This window comes from Lissotriton vulgaris, chromosome 4_1, assembly GCF_964263255.1.
Source record: "Lissotriton vulgaris chromosome 4_1, aLisVul1.2, whole genome shotgun sequence".
Lineage (NCBI taxonomy): Eukaryota > Metazoa > Chordata > Amphibia > Caudata > Salamandridae > Lissotriton > Lissotriton vulgaris.
The window spans coordinates 256,413,032-256,435,376 of record NC_141691.1 but is presented as its reverse complement, the minus strand read 5'-3'; positions in this window follow the sequence as shown (position 1 = coordinate 256,435,376).

The window sequence follows — 22,345 nt, the reverse complement described above, 5'->3', positions numbered from 1 at the left end:
CCAAGGAGCGGTTTAGTCAGGTCTCCCTCAGGAAGGCGATGTCTGGGGAGGTTGAGTCGAGTAGGTCCCAGAGTTCCACTGCATGTTTGCAGGCGGAGCAGGTGTTGAGAAGAATGCATATGAGGTAGTTGGGTTCTTTCCTGGTGGGTGGGTTGGCGGGTCAGATGCTGGTAAAGCTGCAGTTCTGGCAGGGGAAAAGTCCTTGGGTGCGCTTCGGGGCAGCCAGGAACCAGGTGTGTGATTGTCCGGTGTTGAGTGCTTGGAGGGTGCCGGCGTCAAAGTTGAGACGGGCGTCATGGCGTCTGCGGGGGCCAGAGGTTCTGTTGCTGGGCGCGGTCCAAGCACTGACAGGCGCAGACAGGTCTGCCATAGGCGCACTTATGGTGCGCAAGCGGCTTGGACGCTCAGCGGCTGCCATATAAGGGGAGGTGGGAGGGAGAAGCAGCTGGGAGGCCGAAGCTGGGTGACGAATGGGCAGCAGGGGGGGTGGACCGCAGGGGATGCAGTGGTGGGGGAACAGTGAGCAGGCAAACAGAGGCAAAAGGGGCACAGAAAAAGGAGAGAAGACGAGGAAAACAAAAATACACAGGTAGCAGTCAAAATATAATGAGGCAGAAACAATGAGACAGAGCACAGAAAAAAAGGAGGGAAGATGAGAGAAACAAAAGTACATTGCAGCAATCAATCAAAAGAGGTAAATAACAATGAGACAAGGCAGTGAAAAATGAAGGCAGTATAGGAACTACAGAGGAGGGGCCTCGAACCTGCGGCAGCGGTGGAGAAAGGCAGCAGGGGCACACAGACTTACTGGTAGAGCTGTGCGGCGAGGGGGAGCGACCTGCCTGTAAACAGGTCCAAAGGTCGCACCCCTATCGAGTTGGCAAGTACTATCCCTTGAGCAGTTGGTTTTAAGAGGTGTGACCTATTACATTCTGTGAATGCTTCCAGTCCTCTCTGCCTTTCTTTAGGCCTTATGGTTTTTAATGTACAGTATTTCTTAACTTCATACTTTCCATCTTTAGGAAGTGAATCCAGAGGGAATGTTTGCCATGAATACCCTACCTTCCCCGGTGTTCGAACTTAGCTTAGTACGTAAAGATGTTTTCAGTTAATCAGGGAAATTTCTTCCCAGACCCCGCCGGCCCCTTCATTTTGTAATTGGTTTATTTCCGATTCAGAATCACAGAGGGACAATGTCCTTTTTGACGAGGAAGCGCCACTAGCTATTTGCAGTTTGGGGTGTGACTTAGGCAGTAAGAAATAGTACATGAGTAAAACCTTGTACGAGTGAAAAAATCCTAATGCGTAACATTAATTCACACGCGCAAAAAAATCATTTGGGCACCTCGAATCTTCAATGCTACTGCTTCAGTGTTTTGCCTTTCATTAATTGATGTATTTTATTGAATGAACGCCCTGGTTCAATGTAATGAGATTTAGCTATGATTTGCACATATTAGTAAATCAAAGTTAACACCCTCTTAAGTAAATGTGGAAAACGAATAATCAATAACTTCTTAGTAGGAACTATTGATTTTTTTAACAGTACAGTAAATTATTAACTCATATTTGTACTTTGTATTTGTGAAGAGTTTAATCCCGTAATTGAGGTGTTAACATAACCTTAAAATATTTTTCTTGATTCATTCTAAAATAAATGACTTCAAATGTTCCTCCACCCGTAAAGGTCTTTTAGCAATGAGTAATTCTGTTTGTCATATCTGCAAGCATTTTAATTATCATGCAGTAAATCAATCCATATGCATGTTCTAAACTGGAAGGGAAGCTTGCATTAAAAATGTCATTAATGAGTATGGTCATATGTTATAACATAAGGGGTTGTTTGCGTATATCATAACTCTAAAATACAGGAAAAGTGTATGTGTTAAAGCACCCAGCATTTATCTTGTAGAAAATAGAGCTAAACATAAGACCACAAAAACAAAACTTTTTATCGACAATCCAGATGGCGGCATAAAATAAATAGCTATCTCCTTGGTGAGAGCCGCAGCAATTTGGCATCGGGAAGCTTCAATTCCACTTCCAGCAGAGATTCTGAAACAGCTGCTACTATTGACACTACATTTCAACTCCAGCAAGCTATTAAGTTGGTATAAAAACAACATTTAGCTTTAGATTTTTATGTTAGATTGTTGGGATGTGCCAGCCCAACCTTAGACTTCAAGTATGTGCAAAGCAAAGAGTACATAGTTAAAGTTCAAGAAAGTCTACCTAGGCACGTGTTTAAAATTCTTCTACGTCCTTACTTGACTTTTTGGCAAACGTTTTGTCAATTTCAAATAATGTTGCGAAAATGAAGAGCCATATGTTTGCCTTGAAGTGTCCTCCAATGTTCGTCGTATGCATATCAACATTATCCACACCTGTATACGGGGGACAGTTTTTAATCATAGAAATTGTAATTGTAGTGCGCAAATGTTAATGAATGACTCATGATGCACATTATAAACAGCCTGCCTTATACGCAGAGAGTAGCTTTGAAGTTTTATTGTGCTTCCATAGCTTGCTGAATATAACAAGTAATTCCCTTTGCAGCAATTTCCGATTTGTATTTTCTATCAATGCTTTTTGTGTTCATTGATTTTTCTTTCAATGGGACGTATTCACGACGCTAATTGCTATCCAGTACCAGGCAGCATGACTAAAATTGCATGATCGCTTCTACAAATCGCAAAATGTGGATTTGCATTGATAAATGTACCCGCTTAGTCCTCATTTGTGAGTGTGCAGTTAAAGCGCGATACCCCGGGGTTCAGATTTTAATTGGGTTGATAAATAGCCCTGAAAAATGAGAAATTGCATGTGCTGGTGTTTAACATGCCTTTCCTCCATTTAACTGTATAGGTGTTGGTGGGGGAGAAATCTAAAGGTGCACTCTTTATTACACTTGGTAATTACTGGAAACATCACACCACTTGCAATTGCGATCTCTGTTCAAATAGTTGTTTGTATAGGAATCAGAAAAGAATGATCTATTATTAATCGAGACCTTATATTAAGTATTGCACCAGCACAGTTTAATATTATGTGGGAATAAACCTTCACCCAGTAGTGCTTGAGTTCTGGAGAATGTGTGGGAATTGGCGCTCCTTCTATAGACTGTGACTTACACGTGACCTACAGCAAGAGAGAAACATACAACAAAGGGCAACACATGGAGGAAGAGAAACACAGGAACGCAGGAACAGTGACGAAGGGAGAAAGTTGGGATAAACAAGGTTCTGCAACAATGAAATAAAGAAACAGGAAGTGTTGGTTGGGGAAATCAAAACCATACAATATTGCTAATCAATAATCCTGGCATGCAGCAGAGCTGGAGCGAGGTAGGCCCCTACGAAACACCTTGGGGTTTTGCCTGTATTTATATATATTTTTACAGTTAAGCAAAGCTCTCTAAGTGTGTGTTCCAGGGCTGAAATGTCATGGAAATGTTGTGTACATGATCACCCACAGACATGTGAGCATTCAGTAACATGTCAAAGCACATTCCCACCTGGGCACTATCACGGATGTACCACAGTGAAAGCCATTAACTAACACCATGTTGAAATACAAGTTATCATGCCCGAATGCACTTTTTCTAAGGATTTTCGTATTTAGTTTAAACTCTGTACAATTATGCATCTGCAATTGCGTACGTAGCTTCACTGGGGTACTCCTGTAACTTTTGAGGAATTCTCCCAAAAACGGTAAACCTAAAAAAAAAACGCAGATGTTTACCTCTGGGTATAGATTTATATTTTTTAGTTGGCACCAACACAATTGACTGTGTGCATGACAGAGATCAGCTAGGGATCAGGCCACTGCAGTTCGAACTGATAACACAAGGGAGCACACCATTGGAACAGACAAGTGCACACGATCTGTGTTTGGCTTTCTTAGTCAATGACATTTCAGGGCAGTTTTACACGATGCAAAATCATTTTATTTATGTACTAAGCCATGCATAGTCACTTTGCATGGCTTTCGTGCGTTATAAATACATTTTAACACAAGACAGTGCATATTGCTGCCTTGCGCTACCTTTCGTAGGGAATGCGTTTCATGGATGGATGCTGGGTGTTCCCATGCAGCCATCCATGAATGTTGGCGCATTCTCAGGTTTACAAAGACTTGTACACCTGGGGGTGCATCAAAATGCTATGCCTTCCCCAATGAGACAAAACAAGGAGAAATATCCATTTGCAGAACACATTGATAACATAAAATGCCATTAAAGATTGTTTCTTTCGGCAGTAAGGTGTCCTTTCAAACACAGAAACAATCCTGCCTGTAACACAGGCCCTGTGCACCCTGGTGCTGTGGTGCTACTCTGCACACAATTCTCCTGTTATAGGAGGCAGCAGAAATGCGCCATATGATATGGCCCATATCTTAGTTGATATGGCTCGTTTCCATGTCATAAATGAAAGACAGGTAGACCACAGGTTTTGAACAGTTTTGAATGGTGCTCAATGCAAGTCTTTGTGTGCATACTCAAGAGTGTGCTCTGTCCCATTAGCAAGAGTTGGAACCTAAAGAATGCTTGGTGCGTGACGCACCAGTTTAAAGCCATTTTTTGCTGTCACCATTTCACTCAACGCAGCACAGAAACGTTGCTTGCTGCCCTGTGTTGCGTGAAAAATGTGTAAATCTACCCCTTCATCTTCATGCAGGTTCAAACATTGTAACATGTACTATTCAGTAGTAACCATGGCATGGCCTCATTACTTATAAAACGCGTGCATATTTTCTATACGAAACTACACAGCATCCCAGAGACCTAACCAGTAAAGTATGCTGGACTTTCACCTCACAACCCCTGGTTTGCCCTGATGCATACATTTTTAACCCGGTGGAGTATGAAACTAGATGACTCCATGTGATGCTGCTATAAAAAGAAACAAAGCAGAACATTTTTGCCAACAGGTCTCATATCAACACACCACACGAGCTCGGTCACTGCTATTTTTCAGCATGGAGTGATCATTGTATTTTTTTGTGCCAGTACCAATCATGTAAGGTGGCACAACCATTTTCATTTTAGTTAGCATTCTTGGAGTTACTATTTCTATGTTAATGTTAATACCATGCATTCTTGTTGCACAATATAGGTTGCAGGTAACCATATATGAAGCCTGTTGAAGCATTTTTATATTTCGGATTTTTCTAGAGTCCCTCTGTAAATTTCTAAACCGTTATTATGTGCCGCTGCACATTGGTAATGAGTGGATTTTGGACACATAGAGAAAAAGTCCGCAATGTTTTGTAGCGATATTTGTCCCACACACATCCATATAAATACATAATTCATTTTTCATTTTCACAACATGAAACATGACTCGTGTTGGACACTATTCTCTCGTCAATAAAGTAGATACAATATTCTATAGTGTGTTTATTATATGAACTATTTGAGTCTGAGATCATTCTCAAAAGAAGGTTGATGCTGCTGGTTAGGCTTTTTTAACGAGTTATAGAATATTTAAAACAAACCTGGAAGGAACCGGACCACAAATAGTTACACCTAATAAACCTGCTGTCCGACTAATGTTATGTTGTAAGACAACATCGATATCTTATGACACCTCTTATCAATCCTGCCTTGTGAAACCTGTTAGTTTGATGTTATCTCGGACCAGTGCGAATTCCTTCTTTAATTCTGGCCAATTTCAGTTTTTAGCAGTTGGCAAGCTGGGCCCGGTTCACAGAACTAACTTAAGACAAAATCCTAAACTTACTACTTTTGGTATTCACAGAAGTTAGGATTTTGTCTTAAGACAAACTTAAGACAGACTTAAGACAGACTTAAGTTAGGATTTTGTCTTAAGTCTGTCTTAAGTTTGGCTTAAGACAAACTTAAGACAAAATCCTAACTTCTGTGAATACCAAAAGTAGTAAGTTTAGGATTTTGTCTTAAGTTAGTTCTGTGAATTGGCCCCTCAGTCTTTAAGCAGGTAAACATGTAATAATCTTTGAGAAAACAAATGAAACAATGCCAGAACCACGTAGAAAGAATTAGAGAATAGCTAATAAAAGTGTAGAGTGTGAATTAAGGTTCCAAGTTCTCATATTTTTTATTTTGATGTTGGTCAGGGCGACCTGGGATCTCGAGATGTTTTTTTTTCTTGGGACAAGAAGTTAAAGGCTTGGTAGCATCGCCAGACTGAAGCCTGTGTATAAGAAGTAAGTAAAAGTCCTACGAAGGTAAAGACTGGAATTTGTGAAAGAAGGTTCTAAAGTGGTTTGTGCCATGAATTGATGTGGGGCAAATCACCAGGATACTTCGCAGTCCCAATTGTCAAAAATCTATGTGGTAAACACGGTTCAACTTATTCTAGAAACATGGGGGCATATTATCAAGGGGGTTTATCTCTTTAAAAGCCAAGAAAGCGGAGATAAAATTATCTCCCTATTACCTAGCTGTCGCTAACACCAGTGAGCGACAGCCAGTAGGAGATAGCGACCATCTTGGGCCCCGCTTTGCATGTCAGTGAAATTTATCACTAATGACATGCAAAGTGGGCGTGCCAAGATGTTAGCGACTGGAAACAGTCCCTAACATCGCTATATCCTATTACCGACTTTTGGAGATATTCGCGCTAAGCGCGATTATCTCCAAAAGCTAACACCTGCCCCATAGCAGTTCTTAGCCATGTTATCCAATGGTAGGTGGATAACATGGCTAGGAGCATTAGCTCGGTAATGCATGAATATCGCTGACTTTTCAGCGATATTCATGCATTTCGGCCGATTTTTATCGCTTAGGAGATAAACCTTGATAATAGGAAGGTTCCTAAGCGATAAAAATCGCCGCAGCTCGGCGATAAAAATATTGCCGCTAAGCCAACATAGCGATAATTATCGCTAGTTGTTGGTAATATGCCCCAGGGTAACTGCAGGGCTCGTAATGGAGTGCGGTGGGGGTGAAGACAGTAGTCCTACATATGGGTATGTACATGTTTTGACTGGTAGAATTATCACTAAGACGGACTTGAAAACAAGACTCTGGGTATATGTCTTGATCAGGTAATGTGTCAGACAAAATATGCTGATGTGCAGTTGAAATCAAAAACAGAGAGGTCTGACAAAAATATTATGGGCTACTAGGAATCTTGGATCATTAAAGAAAGGCAAGGAACTCATCAATTTATTGCTTAATGTTCGTGTGTCATACCGCCTGTGTTTTACTTTATTTCTTATCCGAAATTGTTGTAGTTGAAGCTATGGATTGTACAAGTATAGATGGATATTGAGTCTGCTGATATATTTTAGAGAGGGTAGTCTCATTTCTATGAGTAGTTCTAACATTTATTATGCCAAACCTTTTGGTACAATCTGTTTTTATTCAGAGGCAGTTGTGAAATGTGGGTATTCGATTTGGATATTAATGAAATGATGATCAACTAGGAGATACGTTGATTCAAAGTGTGTGGCCAGTGTTATGTGATTGTGACTGAACTGCTTGAGTAAATAAACATGACTCAATGTTCATTCTCAGGTTGCATTTCAATTAAAGTTCTCTGCTATGTGTGAAAATAATAAAATATTATATTCTGAGCAGGTGCCAGAGGGCTTAAACATGTTGCAAAAACGCTCTTCATGAAGAAACATACAGCAGATCCAAAGGAGGATGCCAACACCTGCCATTCTTCAAACCCATGACTTCAGGCAAGATCATAGAGGCAGTGGTATGATGGCAGAGGCGGAATTTTGTGGAACATTGTGGAAATGTTCTCCAACTCATGTTCCACTTTTCTTCAATTCTTGTGAAGTTCCTACTGGGGAGTCATTCAGCTGCAGCTTCTCAGTGCAAGCTTATTAGGCATCAAGTATCCCTACCGCCAGGTGTCCAGCAGCATCTAATCCTCTATGGTTAGCTAGGCCTTCTTGAATCCAGGAGTCCACCTGCTTTTTGTGTTCCTGAAGTAGCCGAGCAGGAAGCCAATCATTTTTGCATTGAAGAGCAAATCCAACTCATCATGTTGCAATGGAAACCTCACCATTATCATTCATTTCAAAATTTTCCTTTATATGCAAGAAAGACAGGAACATCAAGAGTTGACATTTTTCTCAATGAGGGATAAGATGCATGTCACTGTGCTACTAACCCAGATCCTTTCAAAGCAGCAACAAGGGGAAAGTGCATAGTGGCTGAGTCAGATCAACAGCGAATGTGGACATTGACAAATGAACTTAAAGCGAATGAAGATTAAAATAAGGAGAGAAGAACAACAGCTTTTGTTTTAGGAAAGTAGCATCACTGAGCGGTCAAATCAACATACTTGTTAGAAATTGGTTTACTGGTTGACTGGGGTGTGAGCCTTAGTGAAGCAGCAACCACAATCCTAGTCAGGGTAACGAACGAGCAAACCCCACATTAACCTATGTCACCCTCTGGTAGCGTGGCACAGATGAGTCAGCATTAGCTTAAGAGGCAATGTGTAAAGTATTTGTGAAACACTCCAAGCAGTGAAAACATCAAAAACACCACACAAAAGGATCCCACACCAAGTTTAGAAAAATAAAACAAGACCAAAACAAAACAACAAGAATCCAATTGGTAGAACTAGAGATATTGATTTTTACAGTTATTAGGTAAAATAGCACCAAAAAGCATGAAGAGCTTCCAAGGGATATCTGGTCATGCCACACTGGAACAAAGTCACAAGTTCAGGCTCACCACAATGAAGTGCAGGCTGGCCGCAGGTACCCAGTTAGGCCAACTGAACAAAGTACAGTAGATACTGATTACACAGCGTTGGATGGATCCGAGGTAAAGAACCATTACACAGCCAAAGCAATGCATCAGTTCCAAGATGTGGCGAGGCTGCAGTGCGAGGTCTTGTTGCATCTATGTAGAGGATCTTGCGAGGGACTTGCAATGCGAAGCCCAGTCATCAAAGATGCAGCACACAACTGATGATACGTCGATTCGGAAAAGCTGCAAGGCTGCAATGCGGAGGCTGGTATTCTCATCTACCTGCCGTCGACAAGAGATGTGATGTGCTGTGTCATCGGCGATGCGCCAGTTCTGAAAAGTCTGCAAGGGCGATACGGGCCTTCTGTGCAGGGTCCAATACACATTGCAGCGGTGCGTGTGCCAGAGAATAACCACTCAGAGGAGGTGATTCGCCATTTCAGCTACAGGATACACCGCTCAGTAGAGAAGATACATTGGTTCTACTGGTAAGCACCCTAGGCCCAATTTCAAGGCTCCAGGACTGGGAAGACACGACTTGGGAGGGTAGAGTCACAGATGGTATAGTCTAGATACAGATGCAAAGTTGTTGGAAGCCTGCTATGTCCCTGAGGCTTCAGAACAAGAGGTCAGCCAACTAGCCCTTGAAGTCACTCTGGGTTCTGAGTTCAAGAGATGCAGGTCCAGTGCTTTTTACACAAGCAATTAGGGTTACAGACAGCAGGTCAGCAGAGCAGGGCAGCAATTCTTCCAGAGCAGAAGTCCAGCATAGTGTCAGCCTTGCACCAGCACAGCAGTCCTTCTTCCTGGCAGAGAATCCACAGGTCCAGAACTCTACTGAAGTGGTGGTGAGGCTTCTAGTGGCACAATTATGGCTGTGAAGTGGGTTGAGGCTTCTAGTGGCATGCCTATAAAGTGCACAGATGCCCTGCCTTGACAGCCCAGGCACCAGACTAACTACAGGGGTTATGCAGCACTTTGTGTGCGACAGTGCACAGCCTATTCATGTGCCATTGAGGCTGGGTCCTGCTCTTTCACCCCATCCTTTCAGCGATAGCCTACACAAGTTCAAAGAAACTTTATTCGATTCTCAGATATAAAAAACATAAAAGTTATATATGTATCAGCAATAGTTAAGAAAATCAATAAAACCATTTGGGACACCCAAAAGGCGTTTAAGAAATGTGTTCTTGACCACTTGCAACTCATCCGTAGCTATCTGTCCTCAAATTTCACTGCCATACGATGCAATTGAGACACTCTTTGCCTGGAACATTTTTAAGAGTGCCGCTATAGGTCTTTTGCCTAATTTGGAGGCAAACTTAAGAATGGCAGAATTAGCCCGAACCAGGTCTCCCTTCTTCCTTTGAATTAGTTGGCCCCAATTCAACTTCTCCTCCAAGATAACACCTAGGTATCAGAAAACATCAGTTTAGGGATGTGTGCTATCTCTGTTACCCTTTTAAAAACCAGCACAATTGTAGAGGACGCCCAAGACTCGGGGCAATTGGATTTCACCGCTGCATTTCAAATGGCGGCAAGAACTGGCGCCCAGAATACTGGTTCAGACTTAAAGAGATTAGCTGGGATGCCATCAGGTCCCAGGACTTTATTACTAGACAATCCCTTTATCCCCTCCACAACCTTAGAAGGACTGAAAGCCAGGTCAGGTAGTCCAGCCGTCCGTAGTGGGGGGCAATTTAATTCCGGGGGACATTCAAACATAACTTCAAAGTGAAGAACCCACTCCTCTTCTGTTATATGTGCTCCTATTGCACCACCCTCCTCTGAACTAAAAAAGCAGCAGTTAATTATGTTCCAAAATATGGAACTATCCCTCAGTGTGCTGGCCTAAATTAACTCCTTCCATGCTTCTTCTTTTAGGGCAGATTTATGCCTCGCCATTTCAGATTTATACTCTTTTCAGCATAATCTCACCAATAAAGGGACTCTCGGACTCATGTGTAATGCTACACGCAATTTTTATGCCACCCGAGAACATAATGAATCAAACCATCTAGGGCACTGTTTGCCAGTAATTATTTCAAAGGCACTAATAACCTCCTTAGGGTCTGCGGACAAGGTGGTACACCTAGCTAGCTCAACAGCACAAGAATCCGATAAATATTTATCAACTGTATCAGGGGAAATTTGTGTCTATTTTAGCCTCTTACCACCATCAGTTGGTCTCACCATCCTGCCCTGCTTAGCCCCCTTTATGTACGACATTACCATCCCAATTTATGGGCCCTCCTTCGTAATAACAAAACCTGTATACAGGGGCTCTCTGCGGGAAAAACCAACAAAGTACAATCAACGGCCAAAGAGACATAAATCGCAAGGTCTCCTCTGGATCTTCCCATGTAAGAGGTGGTGGCCGGAACAAAAAAAGACTTAAAGCCCTCCAATGGTAAGCTAGTACCAGTCCACATCTCCTGTAGGCAAATCCCACTATATTGTTTAATGTAGAAGATCCATGAGGGGTCGGAGAGGTTATTAGATAGTCCCGCAAAGTTCCAGGATATGAAATTTCTATTGTTTACCCCTGTGATCCCAAATCCCAGTACTTGCCCCTAACCGTTCCAGCGAAGGATTTGGAGGGGCTTGGATTGTTACGGCAGACTCACTCAGTCAATCACAAGCATCTAAGGAATCCAGGGGTGCAAAACGGTTTGTTAGTTCCAATGCAGGAGGTAAAACAACTCCTGTTCACCTGGTGCAGCACGTTCCCATCGGCTTATATTTGGGGCCCAGTTAGAGATCAGGTTCTCAGGACTTGATACAATGGCTCATGTCCATTTGATGAGGCCCTAAGGGTAATTAACATTGAATTCAGCCCCCATAATTCATTTTATAGAAAAAAACAAGTGGTAAGGTCATGATGGGTGTTGCTTCCAGTTGAGAACAAGATCCTTTCTGCAATGTGGGATTGATTAAAGTTAATAATAACATAGCTTACGTTAGTTCCCAATCCAGTTGACCCAGTACGTACAATGTTAATATTTTTTTTTAGTCTCATGCCCAAAGCCGTGCCCTCGAGTTGCGGGTCAAACCGCTGGTCGGATGACAGGCTGACCAACAGGTGTAACCCCCCTCCCCCAAACACAAATATGCAATGTCTCCCCTAGGGTTATTAACCACAATGGCAGGTGTGAGGGGCACAGACTGGCCATTTGGACCAGTATTCAAGCTGATTTGTTCATCTGAATCTTGAGTCCCGGATTTATAACCGGAATTATTACCAACACCATAAATACAGTCCACTGATCCTTTTACACAGGTCGGGTGGGATTGAAGGGAGGCTACACGGGATCTAGAAAAGCGTATGTTCACGTCTCCCCATGTGGAATCTGGGTCAGTCTACTACTAATACCTTGTCAAAATGGCCAACCGGTTAGTCGAGAAAATCTAGAAATAGAAGTTAAGATTGAGACTCAATTAAACTTAGATATAAAAAGTGTGAATTCCCTACCTCAACTTCTTCTGTTGGTACAGGTACAAACGCAGTAGGATATTCGATCCAAGTTCAGGTCCAGGTTCGCAGAAATCCAGGAATGATTAACCCAAGGGCCAAGAGAGTAGGTCCAGCCCAGCCTCCTCAGAGCTATGACAGGTGCTGCGGAGGCAGAGTCCTGCCTTTGACTGCTGCCTGGCGCGAATGAAACTCATGTGGTTGGTGCTGCAGCGCATCCTGGGCGTTGTGGTCCTCAGGGCCTCCGGATGCAAAGTGCACCATAGAATCATAGAGTGTGTGCTCAAGGGCTCCTGTTCTGCAGGCACCCAGTCCTGCCTTTGAGCGCTGACTGGCACGAATGAAACTGACGCAACTCCTGCTGTGGCGTGTCCTGGATGCTGTTGTCCTCTGGGCCTCCGGGTGCAAAGTGAATCAGAGAGTGTGTGCGCTCAAGGACTCCCCACTCAATCACACCTAAGATTCCATTGTGTGTGGCTGTCTAGGAAAATATACAAAGCCCAACTGGCAACTGCATCCAGTCATGGTACCACTATGATCTAAAAGTGGCAAACATAAACCAGTTATACCTTCCTAGTCCGAAATTACATTTATAAAATATAATAAGGTAATCCCAATTCTATCCGACGGGAGATATAAGAGTTTCTAACTATCAGGTAATGTAAAACTTAAAAGTACATGTCCAAAGTGTTAACTACACTGCACACTACCCTGGGGGATGTCTAGGGTCTACCTTGGGGGTGACATATTTTTTTTTAGAAGAAAAGTTTGAGCCTGGCAAAGTGTTTATTTTGCCAGGTCAAAAGGGCAATCAAAAACTGCACACACAGCCTCTGAAATTTCAGGCTTCAGACATGTTTAAAGGACCGCATAAGTGTGTGGTACAATCAGTGCTGCATGCCCACTATTAGCAGGGCTGGTCTGGTTACCAGGAGTTTGGTGTGCTGCTGAGCTGGGGGCAAATTTCACTGCGGTGGCGGATGATTTTGTTGATGAGAATCTGCGTGTGCTTTGAAATAAACAAAAGAAAACAAATGTTTTTAGCACACGCAGGTCCCCTTCAACGAAATCAACCCCCAGCTCGGCAGCACACCAAAACGCCTGCTAGCCAGTCCTGCCCTGACTATTAGCATTTTATATACAGGTCCTGGGCACATGTAGTTCACTGTACTATTGACTTGTAAGTAAATTAAATATGCAATTATACCATATTTTAAGGGAAGTGCACAGGCACTTTAGCACAGGCTTAAATTATTTGAGAGCTAAACAATACAAATCCAACTAGGAGAACAGGTGATAAGCAATTTCAATGTTTGATTTAAAAAATAAGCACAAAACCTAGAAGCACAAAGCTTTCTGCAAGGGCTGCCACAGACGGGTCGATTTTGCCCAATGTGGCACTGAAGTATCTTGGTGAATAGTCATCTTTGACCGGGCATGATCCGCTGAGTTATATGGACGTATGTAGCTCTCTGAAAATTCCCTAATATCTTTAAATGGCTAATTTTCATGCCTTATGTTTTAAATTCCCTGGACTCTCAATTGGATTTCAGCCCTGATGATGATCATGTAACTCTACAGAGGTCGAAATGCCGTTGACGCCCTGGTGGCCGTAAAACTAATAAAGGACACATTATTCTGTTCTATGTTGTTTCCTCTATGTGACATGTATTTTTGTCTACCACCTAATTGGTCTATATTGCATATTGTCTTTGTACCAGCTTACTGTATTGAGCATCATTGTTTCATCAGTTTTAGTATTTATAAAAAGGAATACATTGTTATATTTTTTCAGAAAACACTATTGTATAGGAGTCTCTCTATATTTGCCTTCTCTTTTCTGCACTGTTTTCTCATTGCTATTTAAATACTTATTCATTAATGTTTGTGGCAACAACAAGGATAGGGGATCAAGGCTAATATGCCTGCACCGATACTGAAGTCCCACAAATATAAATTCCAAACGAAGGTGCTAAAAATCAGTGACGCAATCCCCATACGTTCCTAAAGGGGAATAGGTGAAAAGCCCCTATTCCATCAAAAACATTCACAAAAGATGACCCTGCACCCTTCAGATTTTCAACATATCACATAAGTATTCTGAACAATAATCATTCACCAATTCAACAATAATTGCTCGTTTTCCCAAGAAAAATTCAAAGAAGGCTCTTCAGTTGAGATCAATTCTGTATTCAATTTTTCTGTTAAAATGGATAGCCAACAAATTTTGTCCGTTACCGGACTTCTTCAGGGCTTTATTGGCATCATAACAGTTCTGATTCGATCCTTTAGATACTGGTAACCGTCAATCAATGTTTTAGTTCATGATGATAAGATTCCAAAGGTATGAATGTATTCAAATATAGTTCCTCATGCGAAGTGTAAAGCCGCAAATAGGCATGGTCCGTTAAACGTGTGGTCATCTGGTTTGGTCTGATGAGCGTGTAATTCTACAGAGGTCGAAATTTAATTGACGCATTGTGGCCATAAAACGAATAAAGGACACATTACTCTGTTCTATGTCGTTTCCTCTATGTGACATGTATTTTTGGTCTGCCACCTGTTTGGTCTGTATTACATATTGTCTTTGTACCAGCATACTGTATTGAGCATCATTGATTCATCTGTTTTAATATTTATAAAAAGAAATACATTTGTTATATTTTTTCAGAAAACACTATTGCATATGGGTCTCTCTATATTTTCCTTGTCATTTCTGCACTGTTTTCTCATTGCTATTTACATACTGATTCATTAATGTTTGTGAATGTTATAAATTGGTGTGGCTTAAACCTTTGTTAGGATCAGACAATAGAAGCTCAAGGTGCCACCTGTTATTATCATCTTATGCCAGACTGGAAAAAAGTCACGCGTTCAGGCTGACGGTGATGGAGGATGGGCGAGATACTCTGACCCAGTTAGGCCCACTGAATAAAGCACCTTAAATCCTGGTTTGCAGAGCCTTGGGAGATCCCATGTTGAGGTTGCATTGTGCAGTGGTGGTTTCGCGGAGCTGCGAGGCTGTGATGCAAAGTTCTGTGCCATCATTGAGGATGCTGCCAACGCAGGGCTTGCAATGCGAAGACCTTTGTTAAGGATGCATCGCACAGCGGTGGTTCCAAGTAGAATGAGGGCTGAGATGTGTGCTTCGGTGTCAGGCTTACGTTGCACTGTGGAGGTTCCAAAACGGAGCTGCGAGGAGATGTTCTGCATCATTTCTGCTCACAGGACCACAGCTGGGCTGGCAGCGCACCTTCAAGCCCACTTCCAAGGGTTCAGGAACTGGGGTGGCTCAACTTGGGGTAGGATTCACAGCAGGAAGAGTCCTGGTGCTTGCCTCATGGTCGTTGGAGCTTTTTCAATCCCTGAGGTGCTAATTAGGAGGCCAGCCAACTAGCCCTTTGAGTAATTCTGGTGGTCCTGGACTCAAGTCCAGTCCGTCACTCAGGCAGCATGGCAGCAGACTAGCAGCTCTTCTTGCAGAATAGCACAGCAGTCCTTTTGAGTCTTTTGCAGGTCCAGATGTTTACAGAAGAGTTGGATCTGAGGGTCCAGTATTCCTCCACTATTGAATATTTCATAGATTCACATGCTTGAATCTTCCCCCTGGCCATAGGATTTACAATGAGCAGTACTAAAAAGTACATTTGAATGAACATAAAAAAAGCAAGTGACATTGGTTAACAAATTCAGATTGTTTTAACAGACCCAAACTTCAGCCAATCAGAGGCTGGGCCCAGAACCACTTCTACCCTGCAGAGCCACCATACCTCAGATATCTAATCTCACATCATGTGTGAGGGAGTCTCCCTGAGCTTTGCTCAGTTGTTACAGTTTGTGAACTTTTGACCCCTGTTTTCCTCTCAAGTATTTCATTGGATTTAGTTTTAAGGTATTCTGTTTTACTTTCATTATGTTGGACGTATATAAGAAAAGGCTTTTTAGGACATGCAGGTCCTGTGGAAAGAGAGGACTATTTTCTGAAGATCCTCATAAGGAGTGCCTATATCGTTTACATCCTAACCATAAGCCAAAGGACTGTAAGCATTGCAGAACTTTTTCTACGAAAACTATTAATGACAGGGAATCCAGACTACTTCGATGGATACAAATGAAAAAGTTCAAATCCTAATCTGGTTCAGATGAGGAGGAGGGTCCTAGTCACTCTCCACCAGAATACAAATGCAAACATGAGGGCTCTACCTCATCCATGAAAGAGCCTAAAAAAATGAAGGCTTTGGTAAAAAAGAAAATCTGAAAAATCAGCCTCATGGGGCTACACTACAAGCTCTGGGTGGAAGAAATCATCCACACATATTCTTCTGTACCTGTAAATCCTCAGAAAAATAACCTGTCTATGACAATGAGACTGTCAACGGACCCTTCATCAATGACACCGACGTCAGCAAGAACTTTGTAAATGACTACTCCTTTAACATCTGTGAGGACAGTCACTTTGACCACGACAGCTTCATCAAAGAGAAGCACGATGACCACCACAACCTCATCCATGACAGTGACGATAGTCATTCCATCGCCGAATGCTCTGCTGACGACTGCTCCGTTGATGACAGTATTAAAGTTCGCTCTGTCGACGACACTATTCAAGTCACCTTCTATGAGACCGTAGTCAACAACTGTGACTATTATCAAGAAGTTCTCTTCATCGATGACCTCATTGACAAGCCAGTCGAAGAGACACAAAAAAGTCTCATGCTTTGTTGAATATGTCTATGCTCAGCTCTGACTGGATTTGACATCACCCAGGAAGGTGTCCCTACTGCCTCCATCCCAACTTCTTGACACAGAGGAATCAGCAGATGAAGGGATTTTCGGGACTGCATACAGCCCTTCACAATTGCGAGATAAATGTAAAGAATCGGAGGATAAGGATGATTCTGACAGGGACACTTCCAGTTACTTGGATGGGGAGTATTCGTTCATGGATCGGCAGCTGCCCATTCCAACTGATACGACTCAGTTCAAGAGCATTATCCATATGAAGAGCACAATTATGAGCATCAAGCTGCTCAGAGAGTTACCATTGAAGTGCTTTGTCACAGATGTATGGCACGTGATAAATGTTTATTATTAAGCGCTTTTTCAAAACACATGCACCAGTCACTTTTATTCCAGGATGCATAGAGACACCAGCTGTGGTACCTTTGCCTAGAAGCCCCATACCAGACCAGACTCAGGAAATCAGACCTGCACCTCCCACCATCACCATCAGGGATGATTATATAGAAGCGATCCAGATGATTAGACCAAGGAAAGAAAATTACTCCAATACCCAGATACACCGGGTGAGGAATGGGATGACTACATTGCTCCGTCATCTCCATCATCTACACTTTCTCAGGCAAGTTCTCCTCCTGAGGATATTGGAAGATTAAATGAGATAATGGGTCGTCTTCCAAGAGATTTGATCATACTCTCCTGCTCAAACAAACAGAATGTTTCTTGAACAAATTCAAGGACTTGGCAAGGAACTCAGTCAGATCTATCTCTATTGTCTGTTACATATGGGAGGAACATTTGAAATTATTGAAGAACCCAGCCTCAGTTCTTCTGTGGTTACTCGCATGGATAAAAAGTATAAGGCCCTATATTTCTCACCAGTAGGCTTGATAGGGTTATAAGTATATTTCTCTTTAGTGTCATTTGAATGAATTGAAACGTGTAGATAGTCTGCATACTGCTTGCTTCTGGTGGGAGGTCCACCTTTTTGCTGTTCTTTTATTCAAGGTTATTTTTCCTTTTTGTTTAGCTTTCTTCTTACTTTTTACATAGCTTTATGCTTATATTGCTGTCTTTTCATAATTTTCTCTTCTTTCTTGTAGGTTAAGCTCTGTATTTGTCATACTCAGCACATTTTTGAATTGCACTGCTCCACACTGACAAAATCCTAAATTTACGACTTTCAGTATTCACAAAAGGCATTTAGGAGTAGTTCCTAACTTTACAACTCCTAAATGCTGCTTTTGTGAATACCAAAAGTCTTAAAGTTAGGATTTTATCTCAGATTACTTTTGTGAATCGGGCCCTCCACTTTTTTCTTAACAGACATTTGGTTGGAATCCATTGATTCTATTAACATTACAATAGAAGTGTGCTTCTTCTTTAGGATAGATTCATAACTGGGCAAGAAGCTTACATTTTTTCTTTCCCATTTTTTCTCTCATTGTCTGAATCTTATGTTATTCTTGTAACAACTGAAGATTTCAGGATTTTGATTTTCTTGATGCTTTTTGAGATTGAATTGAGTTTCCTTCCAAAGCTTCTCTGACATACCTCTCTTGTAACTGTTCATCTAGTTATTCTTGTTTTAAATAAACCAATTTTGAAGATGCTCTAATCCCCACAGGCCACAAACTCACCTTTTCCTCTTCTCCCCTTTCTCCACATTCTACGCTCTGCCTGTGTTAGGGAAGTAAGAACAAGTTGGCTCCTTCTCCTTCATCTCTTTTACCATTTGCTTGAGGATTATTATTTTGCTTGCTCGTATTCTACATATTACTCTCTGTTTGCTTATGAGCTGTTTTCTATTTGCTCACCATTTCTACAAATGTTATTTTCAATCACAATGTCTGCTGTTAATTGCCTCCCACCCGCTGGGTTATCTCCTTAACCTTTGCCAATATGTGACATTGATTACATCCTCTAAGTCTCCTTTTATAATCGATTGTTTCAGTTTCAATTGAAATTAATTTTATGTGACCATTTCCCTGCTCAGAAAGGGCTTCCTGAATTGGTCTCCGTGAGTTTTCCGCAATATTATAAATGTGCCCAAGTCCTTTATTTTGAACGTCATTTTTTAAAATAATTTTCAACCTTCTCCTTGTACTTCTCTTTTCTTTCTTAGTGACTGTGTAATTATTTATACAAGTGACTAGGTTGCTATTTAATGTTTCTAAGTAACCACCGTTTAAAAAGATCTCCTATACAGCACTTACTCTGCCTGATATGGCCTAGAATTTCCTGTTAATAGGTTGTGCATCCCATGTTGCATTTAAAACTTTATCCTAGCTGGTTCTTCTGCTTAAAGAAAATGGAATCTATTTTCCACGAGGGAAGAATAGATATCTCTACTTCCTTTTCTTTTTCCTCCATTCTGAGCTAATTCTGATTTTCTCCACTACATGTACCAGAACAGATTTGGCACTTATCAAGAGAGTCAGAGGGGCCAATACACAAAGGAATTATGAGTTTGTGAAGTAGCACTACTTGAATACTAATTAATGTTCTCATAATGCCTTTGTGAATGTGTCCTGAAATATTCATTGTCTTGTTAGTAATAATTACAAGAGGGTATTGTCCTTTCCATTTGTACTAACTGTATATGAATATTAACTGAACATTCCTATTTTAATTTGTGGTGCAGGGTAATTTTGCCCATTCTTTACACATCACAAACACTTCACAACTTCATAACAGATACATGATATGAATGTCCATTTAGCATGATTCTTATATGATCTAACAATGTTATTAAGTGTTGTTATGAAAATAAAGTACATTTACTGTAGGATTAGTGAATTTATTAAAACTATGGGGCTCATTACGATGTCATGACTTTCGCCACCGCCAAGCCGACAGTGGTGACCGTCACGACATCGTAACGAGTGAAACCCCAGCAATATTACAATGGTGGGGGGTTTATGGGGGATGCAAAGTGGGTCCGCCGCTTTTCCGCTGGTTGGCAATCGCTACGATTGGTGGCTAGGCGGAAATGGGCACTTATATGGTGGCAGTACATACCAGGCACCACCATCCATATTAGCATGGGAGAATGCAAAGGCGTTTCCATGGCGACGATGACACCATAGAAAGGCTGGTGGTAATTGCTTTGGAAGCTCGTTGCGGGCCCGTGGGGGGCTGCAATTGGGGGGTACCTATGGTACCCTGCCACATTGCCATGCTCAAGGTGGTAGGCACCCGCCGCAATGTCAAAGATATGGAATACGACCGCCACAGTGGTGGTCACATCCTAATTTGCGGTGTGGGACTGCCGCACCGCTGGCGGCTGGTCCCAACACCGCTAGGGTGGCGGCCAGACTAAAGTCTGCCCGCCATCCAAATGGGGCTCTATGTGTTTAACTATATTACACGAGAAATTAATAAACCACCGTACTTGATAGATATATACAGATAAAGTTGAAATTCGACTTTCATAATGTGTGCTTTGATGCATTGAATAACATTCACTGTTTAGATGACGGGATAAGAGCCATCCTCATATATGTAGAATGTATGTAATGTGTGCATTAAAATTTCATAAATAAATTTAAATTGAGTTCTTAGCCGTACCTACATATATTAATTTTTTTGTCCTCATTCACCTCCGACCTCACTGAACAAACGAGTTGTCAGTACCAATGCCTGATGATGGAAGGATGAAGGCTATTGGCTTAGAACAAGGGCTATGCCCCGCCTACAGGTACCATGACAGGCTCAGGTGTCACTAACCCACAAATATTGCGGGGAGAGGTCACTCTTCCACTCGACCCAGGTGAGCCTCGCGACTATTATAGTTGGCGTTTCAGGGGAACTGGAGATGCCCAACATAGTCAGAAGAGTGCCAATAAGGCATAATCAAAGGACCCACAATTTATTTTGATGATACTTAAATAATTATTTAGATCCATAACCTTCTCACCCGCCTATGCCCCAGACCATTTTAGCAAAAAATCCCAGAAAGCTGTCTTTTTCCTGCCCAGAGTTCTAGAGAGATCCATATTGGTTGTCTTAAATAGCGAGGTCAACCAGTCACAATACAAGGGGGGTGTGGGATCTATCCATCTTTTACAAATTTGCCTCCTAGCTAATAGTATAGCATATAATAGGAAGGATCTAGCAGAACCTGTGATTTCCTTACAAAAAACAAAAATTATCAAGGCAAGATTTATTTGGAGTGGAAGGCCTAAAATATCCGCCACACAATTTCCTACTCCTTCCCAAAAATCTGCTATTGCCGGGGAGTCCTTGAACATATGTACATCTGAAGCTCCCATATGACATTCGGGGTTCCATTGTATGCTTTATGTATCGTGAATCTATTGCACTGATAATTCATGTTCGTTGGGGTTTAAATGTGCATCTGGATAGTAAATGTGCTCTCTTGCTAATATTTTAAGATGACAATTCAGGCCTATAATTCTTCATGCTGCACAAATGCTGGTTTTCATTTTCCGCTAACATGTCATTTCTTGAAGGTATTCACAGGAATTGTTAGTTGTAGAATAGATACATTACTGTACTAGAGATAGAGAAAGAGACTGATAAGAAGACCTTGATGAAAGAACATGGAGGGCCAGAACGTTCACTGAAAGGCCTATTCAGCAATGTTTCAACCTGGCTTATGCGTGAGAAGATTATGTAATTCCCATGTTCGGTGTGGGAGATTTGGAAATTGTTGTAGTCTACGACGTGAGAACTGGAGAAGGACAATAGGCTCCTGATGATGTATACAAAGGAGTGTTGCCCAGAAGATTCTTGAGTGTTATAACTTAGTGTTTACATTGTTAAAGATGAAGATGCCTTTCAGATGCTTTCCGGATTCCCTGCAGATCCCTTCAGAGACTTTCCCCTGAACGCCTAGAGCACTTTTCCCTGGATTTTGATAGTTTTATACCTCTATGCTTTCCTTGATTCTTTGTGTGGCTTAGAATTAACACTTTCTTACCTAACCCAAGAAGAAGACTATTGATCGAGCTTCTGAAAGGCTGACACCTTTCCTACTTATTTCATCCTTGCCTCGTTCTTATTTCCTTTTGGAAAGTCCTGATTTTTATGATCTTTTACATATTTAGAACCATCCGTTTAGCTGGTACTCTACTTTAAGTGATTTAGAGTTACCCATGTATAGACAACAAAACCTGAGATTCTTCTCTGAGCATCTGATACTCTTATTGATCTTTTATAATGCTGTGACCGTACTGCTTGTTTGCCTAATATTGGCCCTCCTCAATATCTTCTATAGGTTGAGCTTGCCTTGTGTTATTGTGTACCTTTATAGCATGGTGTTAAGAGTTTTGCACCTGATTTTGAATTTGCAATAAACCTTCTTAACCCTAGCCTACTTATTCCTAGTCCTCATTATGTAGCCAAATGGGTTGCACTGAAATTGATTTTGACTGCTGTAAATGTTAACTCCCATCACCTCACAGTCG